The sequence below is a fragment of the Monopterus albus genome, unplaced genomic scaffold, assembly GCF_001952655.1.
Source record: "Monopterus albus unplaced genomic scaffold, M_albus_1.0 scaffold260.1, whole genome shotgun sequence".
NCBI lineage: Eukaryota > Metazoa > Chordata > Actinopteri > Synbranchiformes > Synbranchidae > Monopterus > Monopterus albus.
The window spans coordinates 1,708,082-1,724,503 of NW_018128140.1; the positions used below are offsets into that span (position 1 = coordinate 1,708,082).

The window sequence follows — 16,422 nt, forward strand, 5'->3', positions numbered from 1 at the left end:
GGGGGGGGGGGGAGGGGGGGGGCAGCAGGGTGATGTCAGCAGGTCATGGTGTGCGTCGGCTGTGAGGACACAGAAATGAGGGTAAGAGATAAACAGAACAGCAATGCTGCCTGTGTGCGCGCGCTCTCTCCGAGGTCGTCCTCTCTCTCTGCAGCTAGAAGTGATGAGGGATTAGCCTGGAGCCTAGCAGTTATCCCTGCATTAACCTGCCAGGCCAAAAGCAAAACCTTCAGTCAATTACATGGATTAGCATTAGCTTAGCGATGGCGTGTTTGTGTAGATGTTGACAGAATATCACTCATATACTTGAAAAACAACTTGAAATGCCTGTCCACATGGGACACTGCTGCAAAATAGCTGGAGACGAGATAGGACAGTTTACTTGTTGCATTCATATCCTTCAGCTGAACAGAGATGTACAGATCAACCCGGCTCTGTCTTGGTCTCGTTTGGCTTTGCTTGTGTATCACGTGTGTCTCTGCCTTCTGACGTGACAACAGATGAAACGCTGATGAATAAAGAAGAAGCCGGGGCTAAGAAATGGGCTCATCTGAGGCTGGAGCTGAGGACCAGCATGGGGTTAATCTCCTGTTCCACACTGCAGCGTGAACCTGAGTGAGGTTTTAAGAAATCCTCACAATCCCACTCGACACTTGTGACAACACCAACAACTACAAACCCTGCAGAGCTGTTCGCATTGGTACGTCACGCAGCTTGCTACATGTGTTTGGCCAAGGAGGGTAAATAAATGCAAAGCCACTGTGGGAGGTGAGAGCGACAGGTGCATATGATGGAGGCAATTAAAATCATTTCAAATGCGCCTGATTGCCTCATTTTGTGTCACAAACCAGTCATATCTAACCACACAGACATGACATGAATACCTTCAGATTCACTGTGATTCAATCCCATCCATTCAGAATGAATCTCTGTAAACGCACTTAGCAATCAGAGGAACGGAGGCTCCAGAACCTGCCTGAGAATCCTCACTGACTTAGTTTTCCTCAGTATCACAGGCATCCAGGACATGCATGTGTACAGTGAACACTAATGCGGTCCAACTTTAATGTTGCTAATGTGTGGAAAAGAGGAGAAGGCAGAGTGTCAAACCCCCACGCTACGTCATCTGGGTCCACCAGCCCCCAACCCACTGGGCCTGTGCAGTAACGCTGTCATCATCATCATCATACACCGGGCCAGTCTCTACAGAAACTGGGCACGACTGGTGTACTGTCAGTCATCCCCCATCTGAAAGGAGGCTTCAGACACTCCAATTGGCATGTTGTTTGAACTGTACTGAGGCCTGCACTCTCCTCCAGTTCCTCCTCTCCCCCTCGCTCCCCCTCTGTGGCGCTCTGAAGCTCTAACTGCTGCACACTAATGCTTGTGACGATGCAGGGGAACAATGGGACCGACAGTCTGCAGCCTGAGTGAGACGCAGAGAGGCAGCAGAAAATCGAATGTGTTGCTCTCCTAACCTCTCCTCCTCTTCCTTAACATGGTCATCACTCTGTGCCTCCTCCCATCTCCTCCACCTCCTCATCACTGCTTCTCCTCTTACATCACTAGGTGACAAAGCAGAAAAGAAGAAGGCATCAGGGTGACGCGCTCTCCTCTCATCACCTCCTACCTGTCATCTCCTCACCTCTGCCGCCTCATTCTGTCATAGGAAGTGACAAATGAAAAGCAGAGGGGGTCCCAGAGGTGGCGAACGCTCCTCTTCTTCTTTTTCTTCATCTTCTGTGGTTCAGTAATGAACTCAAAAACAAAAAGGGACATGCCATTCTCTTGAAACCTGCACTTGTCTTTTCTTACTGAATTTACCCGTCTTTCTTCCTCCTCATCTCCATCCACTGTGATGGTCACCGCCCTGCCTCATGTGGAAAACACGCAGACCAGTGAAAGAAACCCTCCTTAAAACTGTACTGAGCTGCGACCTCAGAACAGACATACACTCAGTGATCTGCCCTCAGCAACATGTTTAGACAAACCCTAACTCAAACTGTTGATCAGTAGTACCACTACACACCCGGAGACTACCCATCATGCACCACTGGAGTGCATTAATTCATGCCGGGATATCAGCTGATGTGTCAGTACATAACAGAACTAAGTGACTGTGGATTGAAGTCTCCCAGCATTACCTCTCTTCCTCTCATTAGCTGCTCGTTACCTCTTATAAAATGCATGTGTGTGTGTAGAAGGAGGACAGGCGGGCAGGGTGTTAATTATTCAGAACCGTCGTCAGACCTGGAGGATTCTCTGACACCTTTTCCACCAAATAATGAAAATATGAAAAAGTGACTAACCTCTCCTGAGTCGAGCAACAGCTCAATATGCCTCTTTGCTGAGTGTGTGTTTGATTCCTTAAGTCATTCATTTGCTCCTCGGAGCCAAAGGAGCCCTGATGTCAATTCTCATTCAGCTCGACGAGGCCGAGACAAACCGCCCGCTCAAATGAACAAACACTCACACGCAGTTCACCTCTGAGAAACTCTGGCTCCGTTCAGGCCTTGTTCAAAATACTTCCTCTGGAGCCAGGTCCCATTTCTCAAATGTAATTTACACCTCGACGTCTGAACAGTGGCCACACCGGAAGCACTCACAGGTAACGCTCACACCAGGCGGCCTGTCTGCAGCTACTCGTTCTAAATGAGCCCGTCTCACATCACGTGTGATCGCAGTGCTACAGCGCTGAATCCAGAGATGCATCCCTCAGAAGGAGAGACTGGTAAAAACCAGCTGGGGGTCTGAGCGGGGTCTGCTTGCCGAGCAAAAACAACCAGTAGAGGGACCTTCACCTCCATTAGACTAGAGTTCTTCTGTGCCTTTTACACCCAGAGCTGCCACTTTTTATTCAAACCTTCATTGAAATGTGGGAAGAAATTTAACCTTTGTTCAAATTGTAAAAGTATAGTCGATAAGCACAAGTAAGCGTTTGAAGTTTGCCCAGCAGAATCTGTTCATTTGTCCAAAGTCACTCTGAGCCCGACCTGCTGGTCAGGACGCAGAGCGATAACATCACAGCTGGGATCTCAGAGGCAGCGAGTGGATGTACTGTGGTGCTACACCGCGGACGGGGAAATGACCAGCCAAGATAAGGCTGTGCAAAAAGCAGCTGCCTCCCTCTACAGCAGTACAGCTCTGCGGACTCCCCTACTGCTGTCACACAGGCGGGAGGGCACATGTACCAGAAATCAGAGAAGTGACGTCACCGGACCCAACCTGTCACCAAACTGACCCTCAGCAGGCAGGGAAGCTTGTGAAAGCCGGACAGACAGGAGGAGAATTAGAAGTGTCTGATCACAGGTGGCTCATGGCTACCTATGTTATCTCACTTTGTTGGTTTGCTGGTTTAAAGACGTCTTATTGTCTGGGTTAAATCTGGCTGAAAAACATCTGAACAACATTTAAATGACCATCTAGAGCAAAGGGCCTGCAGGGGAAACAGCGCTTTGGTCGGCTGGTAGCACCACAGCAGGAAACGTTCAGTCAGGGCAGACGGTCATGTAAAGGAGAGGTAAAAATGGCAACATTTACATGAGGAAATCTCTTCAGACAAATGTCAAAATCAGCTCATCAGGGTCCTTTAAAGGAGAAGGACAGTTAACTGACTCAGGTCAGACAGCACTCGACTCACAGTCAGATGGATTTGATTTCAGGATTAAACCTGGACGTTTCTTATCTGTCCTTCTGCTCTTCTGTCCGGCGATGATGATGATGCCACCGTCATTACAAACAGCAGTTTTTCTCAGCAGGAGGCAAAATTCAGACTTTTGCCTTTCAGTCATGAGAAGCACCTTGATATTCCTGTTAAAACTCCACTCCTGACTCTAATGAGCCACTTGGCTCAGTTTGCAGCATCTCTTTCACTTGATTTTGTTTTGTTCTTGCCGTTTGGTTTCTCATTTCAGCCAGTTCACCTCCGTCTGGCAAATTCAGACCTTCCTCTCTTGCTGATTATTTATCATGTCTCAGGCTGGTTTCAGTCTCACCCACACACTCTCAATGTCTTCTCGTTTTTCACAGTTTGATGTGCATGTACTAAACTAATCCACTGGTCCCTCTAGAGATGAACTGACTCGATGGTAGAAATGCTTCGGCTGAGTTTGTACACAAATTACCACCGGTCGAGGGCTGCAATGGACCAATATTTTCATTATTGATAAAGTAATCGACTGGTTGTTGGGGCAGAAAGTCCAAGGTAACATACATGTAACTACAGTCGATTTTGACCCTCAGCTCAAACCCTTAAAAGAATAAAGGTACAATCATATCAAAGTAATAAAAGCACATTGTCAAGGAGCTGGACACAAATCCTGGGTCAACCTTTGTCTTCTGTCGATCTGGAAACCTACTCCTGCCTAGTACCTGGAGTCCTAATGTGCACAGGTTAGCGTATCTGTGCTCTAACGCTATGGGTACTGGCTGTGACGAGGCTGCAGCGGTATCGTACTGTTTTCCACTGTCTACCCATCTGCCTGTGTTCAGCTTCCTGCTCCATTAAAGTCTGAACACTAAGTGCGCTCTTCATCCTCCAAATCTGAAATATTGCTCCTGCTTTCATTTAGATAATTGATAGAAATCAGCCCGCAGCAGCTTCCTGTTTGTGTGCCAGATGATTTGACCCACAAATCACTGGCGGTGCCAACCCCGGGCCAGAGCACCTCGACTGCTCGGTTAGCTGGATAACATGAGAACAGAGCTGAGGTTTTAAAGAGACTGGTGTCAGCGAGGTCACCGAGGGAGTTTATTATGAAGGCTGACAGTTGGCAATGACCTGAATGGCAGCAGATTCAATGATCTAGTCATTAGGAGCATCCAGAGAGGAGGATGGCAGACAGAGGGAGGTGAGGGCCTCCTCTCCAAGACACACAGGGAGTTACACCCCAGACCCAGAAGTGCTGGAGGTGCAGTCTCCATGTACAGCCTTCTGAAGGTTTTCATTTGTTTACCCAGGGTAAGTCCCACTAATGTTAGCAGCCTCTTTTACACGGAAAGCCAAATGCAACACCCACATAAAACTAAAACCAAACAATAGGCTAAAAACATAGCAGGCAACACAAGCGGCTCTCAACCGTGGGAAGTGAAGATGTGCTAAGAACAAGCAGGAGGAGAATCCTTCACCACAGTTTAAAACTGCTTCAGTGTCTGGAGCAGAGAAATGAACTGTTGTTCCATCCATGTCCGACCACTGGGACACAGCAAGTCTGCAACGATACGAAGGAAGTTTATCTAAAATAGCTTTATAAAAAGCTAACGAGTCAAACACCACACAGGGTAGAGAGCACAGTGAGGAGTCTTCTCCATTAAAGCCTGAAAACACAAGGAGTTTTTCCACTGGAGACGACGGGAAAACAGTGAAACGGCTACTGTGACGACAGCGACACAAAACCAGAAGTAGATGAGACACATGAAGAAATGCTGTATCAGGAGAACAGTGAAAAGAGCAGTCACAGCTGAATTTATGGGGACCACACCAGGCTGAAGTAAACCTGAATTATCCTTCAGTTAAACTTCCCAGCGAGTAGTGTTGTGCTAACCAAGCTAGCAGTCACGCCATCCGTCTGAATGGCATCTGAGCCTTACGGATCTCAGATTGATCAGGTGGAAGTCTAGACTCCTATGTTTTCTTCGGTTTTGCATTTTTACATGCTCCGGCATCTGAGCCTCACGGATCTCAGATTGATCAGGTGGCAGTCTAGACTCCTATGTCTTCTTCGGTTTTGCATTTTTACATGCTCATGTCTGCACTACCTAATCCAGACCTTCATATTTACTTCCAAACTAAAGACACTCCGCTGTGTTGTCTGACCCCCATGGGTCTCTGGCATGTGTGTCTGCTGCAGCATGTCGGTCTGCAGCCCTGAGCGAGCATCTCGGGTGTCAGACTGAGACAGTGGAATCACTTTTTATCCTGACAGGCGACCAATCAGCTTCTCCTGCTGCGTGTGTGTGTCAGGCTGAAGGACAAATTCTAAAAAAGACTTTAAAGGAGACAGAAGGAGCCTCTGAAAAATGAAAAGGAGACAATGAACAGTCAAAGTGGCCAAGAGTCAGTGCTAGAGATGTGCACGAGGCTCCATCTCCTCCTCCTCAGGCCTTGCACTGTTTCCTGGGAAGGTTTGCAGTATTAAAGACTAAACTGTGGCACTGCACCAAACTAATCCAAGCTGTAATCAATGTGCAGGCAGATTTGGGAGGCACAGCGACAGATTTGTAAGCTCTGTGAAATCCTGATATCACACCGTTTAAAAGCAGTTTTTCCTCCGGTTAGAACACAGACCCACAGAGAACATGAGAGGTTGCTCGCCAAACACGTTCTGGCTTCTGCTTCCTCTGCTTTTCACAGTAAAAGTCTTTAAGATACTGATGTCTCCAGATTTAATGTGAGAAATATGAACTGGCAAAGCCATGAGTTAAGGAAGCCAAACTGCTGAGTCAGAATCCTTCTGACAGGCCCGAAACTGACTATTCTGTTTTTGTTCACTTGATAAAAATTCCCCTGCACAGTGTTAAAATCATGATTTGGTTCAGTGAAGTTGGCAACATGTTCCCAGGCCTCCAGCTCCAACAAGCCTCCAACTTTCCTCATAATGTTCTATAAATTAGTTGTAAATTACAAGGACGTTTCCCAGAACAGATGCAATTTCCAAGATGCTATTTTGTCCTAAGTGCATAAAATCAGATGAGGGTCAGCTGGAGTGAATGAGAGGAAGTTAAGACAAGTGAGCACCACCACCAAATCATTCAGGTAATTCAGAGGAAACACTGATGATGAATGTGGAACTGGGAAAATGGGAGGAAGTATGAGAGAAAGAGATGTAACAGTGAAGGGAGTGGATGAGAGCAACAGTTAGGACTAATGGCAAAACACACCGAGTATTACAGGAGAAAGATGTTTAAACCAGAACCAAGACAGTAGAAAAGGAAAGGAGCAGCTGGAAAAGGAAAGAAAGGAGGAGAGAAAGAATGAATGACAGCAAGTGAAAAGGAATGAGGGAGAAAAGCAGGAAGATATATGAATGAGAGAATGTGAATAGAAGATGTGCAGCGACAGAAGTAAAACAGACAGGGCGTGGAGGCAGCTGACAGATGGATCAGGGCGAGGATGGAGGGATGTACAGGACATTTCATTAAATTAAAGCTGAGCCCTCCCTCCTCTCGCCATCCCATTCGATCTGTCACTACTTTACTGCTCTGTCTTCTCCCCATTTTCCTTTTTCACTTTTCCATCTTTCTAACATGAGCAGATCTTTCATTTTTCCCTTCTTTACAATCTTCCTCCCTCCTTTTCGTTTTTCTGTTTCACTTGTCTTTCACCCTTCCTTTATTCCTATCTTCCTCTCCTCTGTCCTGCTTTACAGTCTGTCTTCATCCACAAAGGTCACTTTCTCAGCTCAGTGACATCCCATCATCTGGTTACCACGGAAACCGTTACACCTTCCTGATTGGTGGCACAAGGCTGGGCTTGCACTTGTGCACGGGTATACGTGTGTGTGCGCTATACACAGTGAGGACCGGTTAGAGTTTTATACCGTCACTGTGAGACCACTTGTTCAAGCACAGCTGCTTTTCACTGTTTATTTGTGCAACACAACCCGTTTTAGTCTGGAGTGAAGATGTGAACATGCAGCATCATGCAGCGATGCACAGCTGGAATTTACTGTTGCTGCCACACTCTTTATGGACACAACACAAAAGGAAAGTTTACTAGGCCGAAAGGCATTGTGGGAAATGGAGTAAAACGTGGTTTCACTACCACACAAAAGCCTGACCTTCATCACAGAGTAACACACAGAGAGGAATGATGTAGTAACACAGCCGTGCATTCGTTAACATGCACAGCTCCAAATAGAGCAGATGCTTATGTTCAAGCCGCCAATTTTTTTTATTGTTTCTCATCATAATGAGACGCCGCTGCAAAATGATTCAGCTAATGTTCACATCAGTGGAACAGAGATGAATGCACTGCGATGCCTTCACAACAGCTGGGATTTCCATTAATTCAGCAGCTGCAGATGATGTTAGTCATGTTTTATCACATCAGTGTTCAGCAGCATTTTTCAGAAACCACAGTCCTGTACCAATATGCGCGAAGCCCCTATCGAGGTTTTTGTCTCTGATCCCTGTCTGAGTCCTCACAGCTGTATGAAAAGATCTGGACACCCCACTAAGTGTTAAACCTGGGGTGTAGCGCTTCTGCTGCAGGGCTGTGTTGTTTTGTTGTTTTGTCTGAAAGAGCTTTTATATAAAACTGGTAAAGGGTCAGGCTGGTCATGTTCGATATTAATAGTGTTTTCAACAGTCCCCATACAGAGACTAAACCCAGCAGCGACCTGCCTCTACTCGTGGTTCGTGTCACTCTCCAACACGGATCAGCTTATTCGTCTGTGCCAAAACCATCAAAAACACACCACTGACCAGTGCCACGTCGCTTCATTACAATGTACCATATGAGTGAAAATGACCGGCTTGTCCTTTAAGGCAACTTTTAAAGAGACTCACAGTGTGAAAATCTTCTGTGATGGACAGGTGGCGCCTCCAGGTGCAGGAAGTGCTCACAGTGGGCCAGGAAGTAAACAGGAAGTCAGGAAGCAGGGTGGACGCCCTCAGATGTCCTGCAACACAGAGCAAACCAGATTTTCAGCATGCTGCATTTCATACCAAAACATCTGTAACATCTGTTCTCTGTAGTGAGGAGCTTCGCTGTTGATCAGGGACTAAACAACAAGAATCAATTTCCATCCGTCCAGCTTTTAACGTTCATGGTTTTAGATACTGGATCAGGAAACACATCTGTGGCTCGTAAGGAAGAGCAGTTGCAAAGTGTACATTGTTAATTCTGAGGAAGCTTGAGTAGATCTTTTGTTCCAAGACCTTTTGTGATTACTCTCCTTTATCAAAAGAAGCCAACCTTCATAAATGCTGTGTTGTCTGAGCACAAGCAGCCACACAAGAACTTTGTCAGATTCTGTCATGTAGTTCTTGATTTAACCAGAACTTTGCCACTTTTAAACGGTCTTTTACACACACTTGGAGGCCAGCCTTCATGACTTGACACATTCCTGTCAGGATGCAACAAGCAGCCGCAGCCGAGTTGTTCCCCCCCACAGCACAAGAGACGGGACCTGCTGTGTGATCAGCTGCTACAGACTGTTGAATAAAACTTACTGTCAAGTTCACAGACTGACTGGCTTTTATTTAAGGCCTAGTGGAGATCCCAAACATCTGAAGATCCCAAGTTTGTCAGGCTGAATGTTGAAGAAATGCACCTAATGCAAGCTGTGGCGGGTCCTCACATACTGGGACACATTTTTTGACAACATATTCCAAATCAAAACGGCTCCTTTCTTGCTAGAAAAAAATATCTGAAGTGACTAAGGGCTGGGGTTGGATACAGATGAAGCCCTATACACACTGTATGTAGCACTGCTGCTCATCACTCCCCCGGTGTCCTGAACACTTCCTGTTCTTGTCGCATACAATTTCTTTAATTGTATGTTTCATGTTTGGAGCAGGTTTCCCTTAATGTCTGTGCTTTCTCTCTTCAGCTTTGTCCTTAGAGGCCACTGTAGTGAACCCATAAAATAACAAAGCCTCTGGTTTGAATGTTTAGTTGGTGAGAATAAATCGCTTCAATAAAACCAGCTGCAGCTCAGTGAAACAGTCACAGCTGCTTTGCACCAGTGAGACGGAGAGAAGCTCCTCATGTAAAACAAAGAGAGACTTTTATGGCTGTTGCTGAATGCTGCATGGTTCCTTTCCATTCTGAAGCTAATTGGATTTCTTCACCGCGAGGTTCGGAGATCCAGCCTCCGGAGGTTTCTGATCTGGTTTGATGGCAGGAATCCAAAATCGACTGAAATCTAATCAGCGGTTCTGTGGCCTGAAGCCCAACTGATTTCCATTCATGAAGAAGCACCGAGCCAAGACAGAGGATAAACACACAAACATTAGATTAACAGGCAGAGGGGAGGAGAGGAGCCAAACGCCAGATGTTCCCTCCTTCAGATCCAGTTTGATTTTAAAGGCCATGAAGAAGAGAGTGAACTCAGTCACTGCTGTTTAATTTTCCTGTCTGAACACTGGCTGTGACTGTTTGCTCTGCACCCTTTTAAACAAAATCCTCCTAACGAAGCCAAAGTCAGCCTTGTTAGCAAGGGAGGCGGCAGAAGGAGGGTTTCCATTTGCTAACCTTTCCCAGTGAACTAATAGAAGCCATTACAGTGAGAGGTGTCCAATTAGACACGACCTCCCTAACAAGGTCAAGCAGTGGAGGACGATGGGAGAAGGCAAAGCGGCACACAGTCAGCAACTGAATCAGGTGCTTGGTTCTTTTACAGGCCTGACAGAGCGTCGGGCACGCAGGGCTGTGGGTGGGAACTCCCGGCTCTGGTGCACTGATGCACTCTGTATGAGCACGGACGTCTGCTGCAGCTCAACGCAGCACTTCAGTCATTAGAACAAGAGCAGGGCTGCCTCTGAATCCAGACAGAGACGATGAAGGGACACTACCCGTGTGTTGCAGAGAAGCTCGGCTGTGTAACAGGAGAGTTCACCGTCACCAGCAGCTGTAGGATCAGTGCCGGTGTCCGTCCACGTCACTGTAACCAGGCCGCTGCTCTATCAGCCAACGCCAAGCACACCGCTCCGATTAAGTTAGAGTTGCGTTCAACTTCTTTTATAAATGATCAAAGCGAAATCCAAATGAGCTGAGTTTTGTAAAATGCAGTCAGATTCTTGTTTGGAGTTTGCAGTTAACGAGCTCCATCTTCCACAGGTCGTAACTCATCAAACCTTCATCTCCTCCATCTGTTTGATTTCTCTCATTCTGTCTGTAATGAAACGCTCTGCTCTCTCTTCCCATCTGAAGCTTCTCTCCTCCTCATATCGATTCCACATCTCGGCGTTAATGAAAACTCGACTGCAGCTTCTTTACTATTCTAATAAACCTCACACTCACCTCCCAGCTTCTCTTTCTCATCATGTCCCACCTGAGTTTTGTTATCTTAATTTCCACAGTTGGTCCATTTCTCTTGTCCTGTCCCCTTTAATGATTTTACCTTTTTCTCCAGTAGAAGCTTGGGCCCATTTCCACCTGATCTTACAGACCGATTAACACTTAGTGGCTTCAACTGAAAAACTATAAACATCCATTTATAAGTTTTATTATCTCCATGAAAATGTTGGGCATTATTTACACTTTATTTGGAAAAGACATACTCCATTCTTTTCCCATCAGTCCACTAAAGTACAAATAATAAAACTCTTCTAAACGTGCCCGTTTCCCACACCTCGTCTCCATGAAGGTACCAAGTAAATATGTCAAAGTACTGAGTGAGCACCGGGAGAGTGCCAAACTGAAACTCTCCAAAGTGGCTGATGATTCCTTTGCTCTCCCTCTCTGGGACACTGTCAAACTTATCAGACCTAATGATGTTTTCAATTTAGTCGAGGACGCGGAGGGTAAATATATCAAGTGTATCCACAAATGTCACTGGTGGAAAGTAACCAAGTACATTTACTCAAGTACTGAACAACATTTGAGGTATATGTATGTTACCTGAGTATTTCCCTGTCCTGCTACTTCATAATGTGACTCCATGTCAGAGACAAACCGTGTACTTTTTACTGCACTACATGTATCTGATAACTTCAGCTCCTTTCCAGAATCAGATGAATCAAACCAAACCCAATAGAACCATCAGACTCTACTGATCCCGGTGGGAAATCCACCAGCTACCCAGCAGGATGTATAGCACTTCACAGTACAAGTCTATAAGGTAGTTACCATCAGCTCCACCTTTACCAGCTGCAGCATTAAAGTGATGAACACAGTAACGCATCAGTCACTATGATCCAGTAGTAGATCCACTAGAGATGTGGCACAAGTACTGGTACTGTTGGTACTTCAAGTACATTTGGATGCTCATACCTTTGTACTTTTAGTAACATGAATGACTAACCGGCAGCAGAGTGTTGGACACTGTGGTAGTTCTACTTTCACTGCTGACCTCCTCATCTCTTCTCTTCCTCCGTTGAATCTTTCCACCTTATTCTGCATTTTCTAATCACCTTATTGATTCCCAGTCATTTCCTCCTGTTGACTTTGGTTTCCTTCCCCCTGATGAGAGAAGACTTATTTTCTCCTTTAGTTAAGTCGGTCTTCTCTCTCTCTTTCATCACTCTGATGCGTCTTCATCTTGTCTCCACAACTCTGTCTTGTCCTCTCCATCCACCTGCTTCATGGCCCCTTCCTCCTCATCCTCTGTCACTCATGTGAAACTCATTCATCCTCAATCACCACACTGCTTTAGTGGGACCATAGCTGTCTAACTGGTGGTGACTGGGGTGGGTCACGGGCCGCAGGGGAATCTGCAGGCACCCGTTACACACTGACACGTTATCTTCATGTTAGTAGGTTTCCCTGTAGGAATCCTGCTCCTCTTGGATCTGTGCATTTACAGATCTGCAGCACTCTGTAGCTTCTGTGTGGCGGGTTTTAGAGTCAGGACAAAGGTCAGCCCGGTTGGCTGTTGCCCGGCCTGATCGATTAGCACTGCAGCTCTCAGGCCACAGGTCGGGTGTGTTGGCCGGCTGTCTGCGGTTTGAGCTGTTCCACAGGGCGATCTCCCTCACGACTGCCGTCAGATCATCCATGACTGTCTGTTGGCAGAGTACAACTCCGACTTCAGACTTGGTTTATCTTCACTGTAGTAAATGACTCAAAAGACTGTGAATGTCAGCATCTCAGGTATTTTTAGATCCTTCTCCGCCTGCTTCCCAGGGAGATGTTTCATCACTTTTTTCCGTCTGATGTCTTGATTTCCTCCTTGACTTCTCTCCCTCTCTCTGTTATTTTTGAGTAAAAAGCCTCTGACAGCCTTCTGATTTCTCAGCGCCGCGGCGTCAACGACAGCTTGGCAAAAAACATCTTTATCAAAGAACAGGAGCTTTGTAATCACAGGAGAATCACAGACACGTCTCAGAAACAAAACGAAGACTCACTTGACGTCTCTAAATTACAGACTTCACATATAACCTTCACACAGAGCAATCACTCAGTATTGTTCTACAAGTTTTGGCCTTTACATCCACTCAGGTCAGCACTGTGGGGTGGTGTTCTTTGTTAATCATCTTTTATCTTCCCTTTCTCTCTTCCCTTTGTTTGACAGTGTGATTAATTCAGACGACTGTGACCTCAGACCAATCGGATATTCTTATCCAGCTCTGTTTAGATGCAGTATAAACAAACCTCAAAGGGGCTAAAGATGCTTCAGGAGGTCATGAAGATCTCAGGCTCAGGCCACAAACAAACCCATGTACACTTGAAAGTATCTAGACCAAAAGCCAAAAGCCCTCTGGTCAGTCGTTACATTTTTGTCCATTTTAATAGTTTGTAAATCAAAAATTAGCAGCTGCAACCAACCGCCCCAGCACGTCTGCTGTTATTCTTCCCCCACAGTCATCTAGTGGCGAGGTTGCAGACTGCAACATTCAGCAAAGCTTTCATGCATTGTGCTCAACAGCCCTCATAGGTATTTCACAGCGATTATCGTAAACCCAGGACAAATTGTACCCAGAAAACAAGTGCAGCTGAATTGACCAATCAAAAACCAATAGCAGCTCACCTGACCGCAGTGCAATTTTCAAGAAGGCTGAATACACACATGTTAAGATATGCAACGATGCCAAAATATTTGTTAGGCCTATTAGTAAACATGTCCATCTTGCCGCTCAAAACACCATTACCGTAATTGCATGAAAAGCAGCACAATCAAATGGCAGCTGGTTTAAGTGAGATTTTGCAGCTGATGACTCTTGGCTTCCCGACGTCCTGTTTCTTCGTGTCTTTGCTGCTTTGACAATGGAGATTCAACTTGCCTTCCCTTTTCTTGTGTTAAAGTTTAACTATGATCCCCCATTTAACAAATTCTACTTCTTAAACTCATAACAGTGCTCCCTCTTGTTTCTAACATTTCTTATTTTAGTCTTCCAATCATCTCCTGATCCAAGCTGCTACTTCCAGGTGAAAACTAAATTCACACCAGTGTGTGGTTTGTTCATTCCAGGCTACTGTAAAAAAAACATGGTGACCTCAGCATTAGAGACCTGCACAAACACATCAGATGTGTTCCACAGAGGAAACGCCTCCAGCAGACGAGGCTGAGAAGCTGCAGGTGGAGCAATGAAATGTCATGCAGCAGCAGCAGAACTTCAAACACTGAACATGTGCCCATTCCGGCTGAAGCAGAAAACATACAGTATGTAATGAATGTGCAACAAAAATATTTCCTGTACAGGTCAGATTCTGTTAAGCTTCCGTTCTGTTTTGGTGTCTAGCGATGGTTGTAATGAACCTCTGTTACACCTGGACACATTGGATCTCTAGTGCTGTACACTGAGGTGCTGACTTGTCCACAAACGAGTAGTTCTCACTTTGTTTACAGTTGAGCCTGAAGCATTTGGGGACGGAAACAGAAGGAGAATAACTGCAGCGATTTCAGAGAAGTTTAAAGAAGAGTTCTGAACATCTGAGGTTAGCAAGGTCACAGACTGAGAAAAGTGTTGCAAACAACAAACACCACCAACTTAATTGGTGCTTTCCCCAGTGGCCTGGAGGTCAAAGGTCAAATCTAACTCAGAAACACATTAAGTTTGTTGATGCCTGTGTTCAGAGCAGACCCAGCTCAAAATAGGCCAGCTCTCCTTCCTGTAGCGCGGGGTCAACAGCTCCAGGTCAAAGAAGTCAACAGATTCCCAAAGCATCAGCTTACTGCTGTCTGATGGTGGGCGGGGGCTACACAGACAGCCACGGGATTGGTCAACAGGGTCCAAGCTGCAGCCTAACTAGTGGGGGGGGAAGGGGACATGGCCCAGTTTGAACCACCATGCTCCTACACTGGGACAAACCTTAGTGAATGACAGATGGTGAGGAGTGATTCATGCTGGGAGGATTTGCTTTGTTTCAGGGTGAGAGGCTGAGAAGACAGACACTACACAGTGAGATTCCAGGATCATTTTCAACCTGGACCCTGTTTTCCATCAAACTGATCAGATGTGGATTGGTCACCATCTCTTCAACTCTTCAGTTTAACTTCAAAAATACCTTAAATGCAGTTATTTTAAAAACCTCTGTGAAATTAGTATAGTACTCAAAATATAGAGAACTGGTTGAGGTTAATTTTAACACTTTATTTTATAGGGCCTGTAATTTACAGATAATTTCCTGGAACCATTTCTTATAATTTCCTAAATACAGTACAAGTTGGTGTGTGTCTCTAAATATAAACATATAATCAACATATAAAATCACTGAATCTTGTCATAAACAACCAATAATCCAAATTACCGACTGATTTTCTGTCGGCCAACTAAAGGATTCACTGTTTCAGGGACAGACCTCTGCTGATACACCCTGAAACAGTGAGGCCAAACACCAGACATCATTCCCAGCATCCACTGGGCAGAGGTCAAAGGTGACAGGAGGATCACCATCTCCCCTTGTATACAACGACCTGCTATCACATGCACAAAGTCCAGTACCTGCACACAACGATCCAGATCCACAGGACCGGCCTGAGGTTTCATGTGATGTAAACAGATGTTTATGGAACTGTAGAGAGAAGCCCCCAGGTGTCAGCCCCTCTGTCTCTGAGAAGTGACTGAGACGTGACAAGCAGCAAACCCACCGTCAGCATGTCCCCTCACTATCTGTACTAACAGCTAGAAAACGCTGCTTCCCTGCTCTCATCTGTCCAGACTGTTTCATTTCACTGGTTCGCCTCTGTCACCAGCACTCGCTGTGGCAAATGATAACAGTGACTAACTGCGAGCAGCTCGGCCAGCAGCGGGTTTCTAATCTCTGATAAACCCTCTGATTTGATCCGTTTCTAAGAGTCTTCTCCATCTGTCGCTCATTCTTCGCTCAGCTCCGTCAGGGTCTGATCAGTCAGTGAGGGAAGCGACGTGGTCTGAGCAGCAGCGACCGGCAAATTAAAGAAAGCTCCTGATCAAACGGGCTCTGGGAGGAGGTCTGGTCTGATTCAGTCTTCACTGATAACCAGAGCCATGTAATACACAGCATGTTGAACAGATGTAATAAACCATGACTATAGAGTTTTTTTATTGTACTTTTTAAACATGAAAGTTCTTTCGTGACCTTGAAACAGTAGTTGGCAAAACAATGAATTCCAGTTATGAGCTGGTTTTTGGAGCATTAAACGGCGCAGACAGACGAAGGAGAGGTAAGGTCTCGGACCTGCAGTGATGTCACAGCATCCTCAGGCGTGTTTGGTTCACTGCAACATCACTGCTGCTGCGGGTGCAACAGATCAGCTCAGTGTTAAACTACTCTGACTCATGTTTTCTTTATTAAAACCAGACTGTGGGGTGATTAGAGCCCAGTGATGAGTTTCA

The 16,422-nt window shown here is 45.8% G+C and overlaps 1 long non-coding RNA gene across 3 annotated transcripts in view; it reads right to left on the reverse strand.

Annotated features, from left to right (window-relative positions):
* LOC109972570 (uncharacterized) overlaps positions 1-16,422 on the reverse strand; it is a 77,981-nt gene continuing 61,559 nt past the window's right edge. For all 3 annotated transcript variants that reach the window (XR_002276701.1, XR_002276700.1, XR_002276702.1), the window contains 2 exons: positions 8,509-8,621; positions 1-59 (listed from right to left, as the gene is read on the reverse strand). This is a non-coding gene — a long non-coding RNA (uncharacterized LOC109972570). The remainder of the gene's footprint in view (positions 60-8,508; positions 8,622-16,422) is intronic.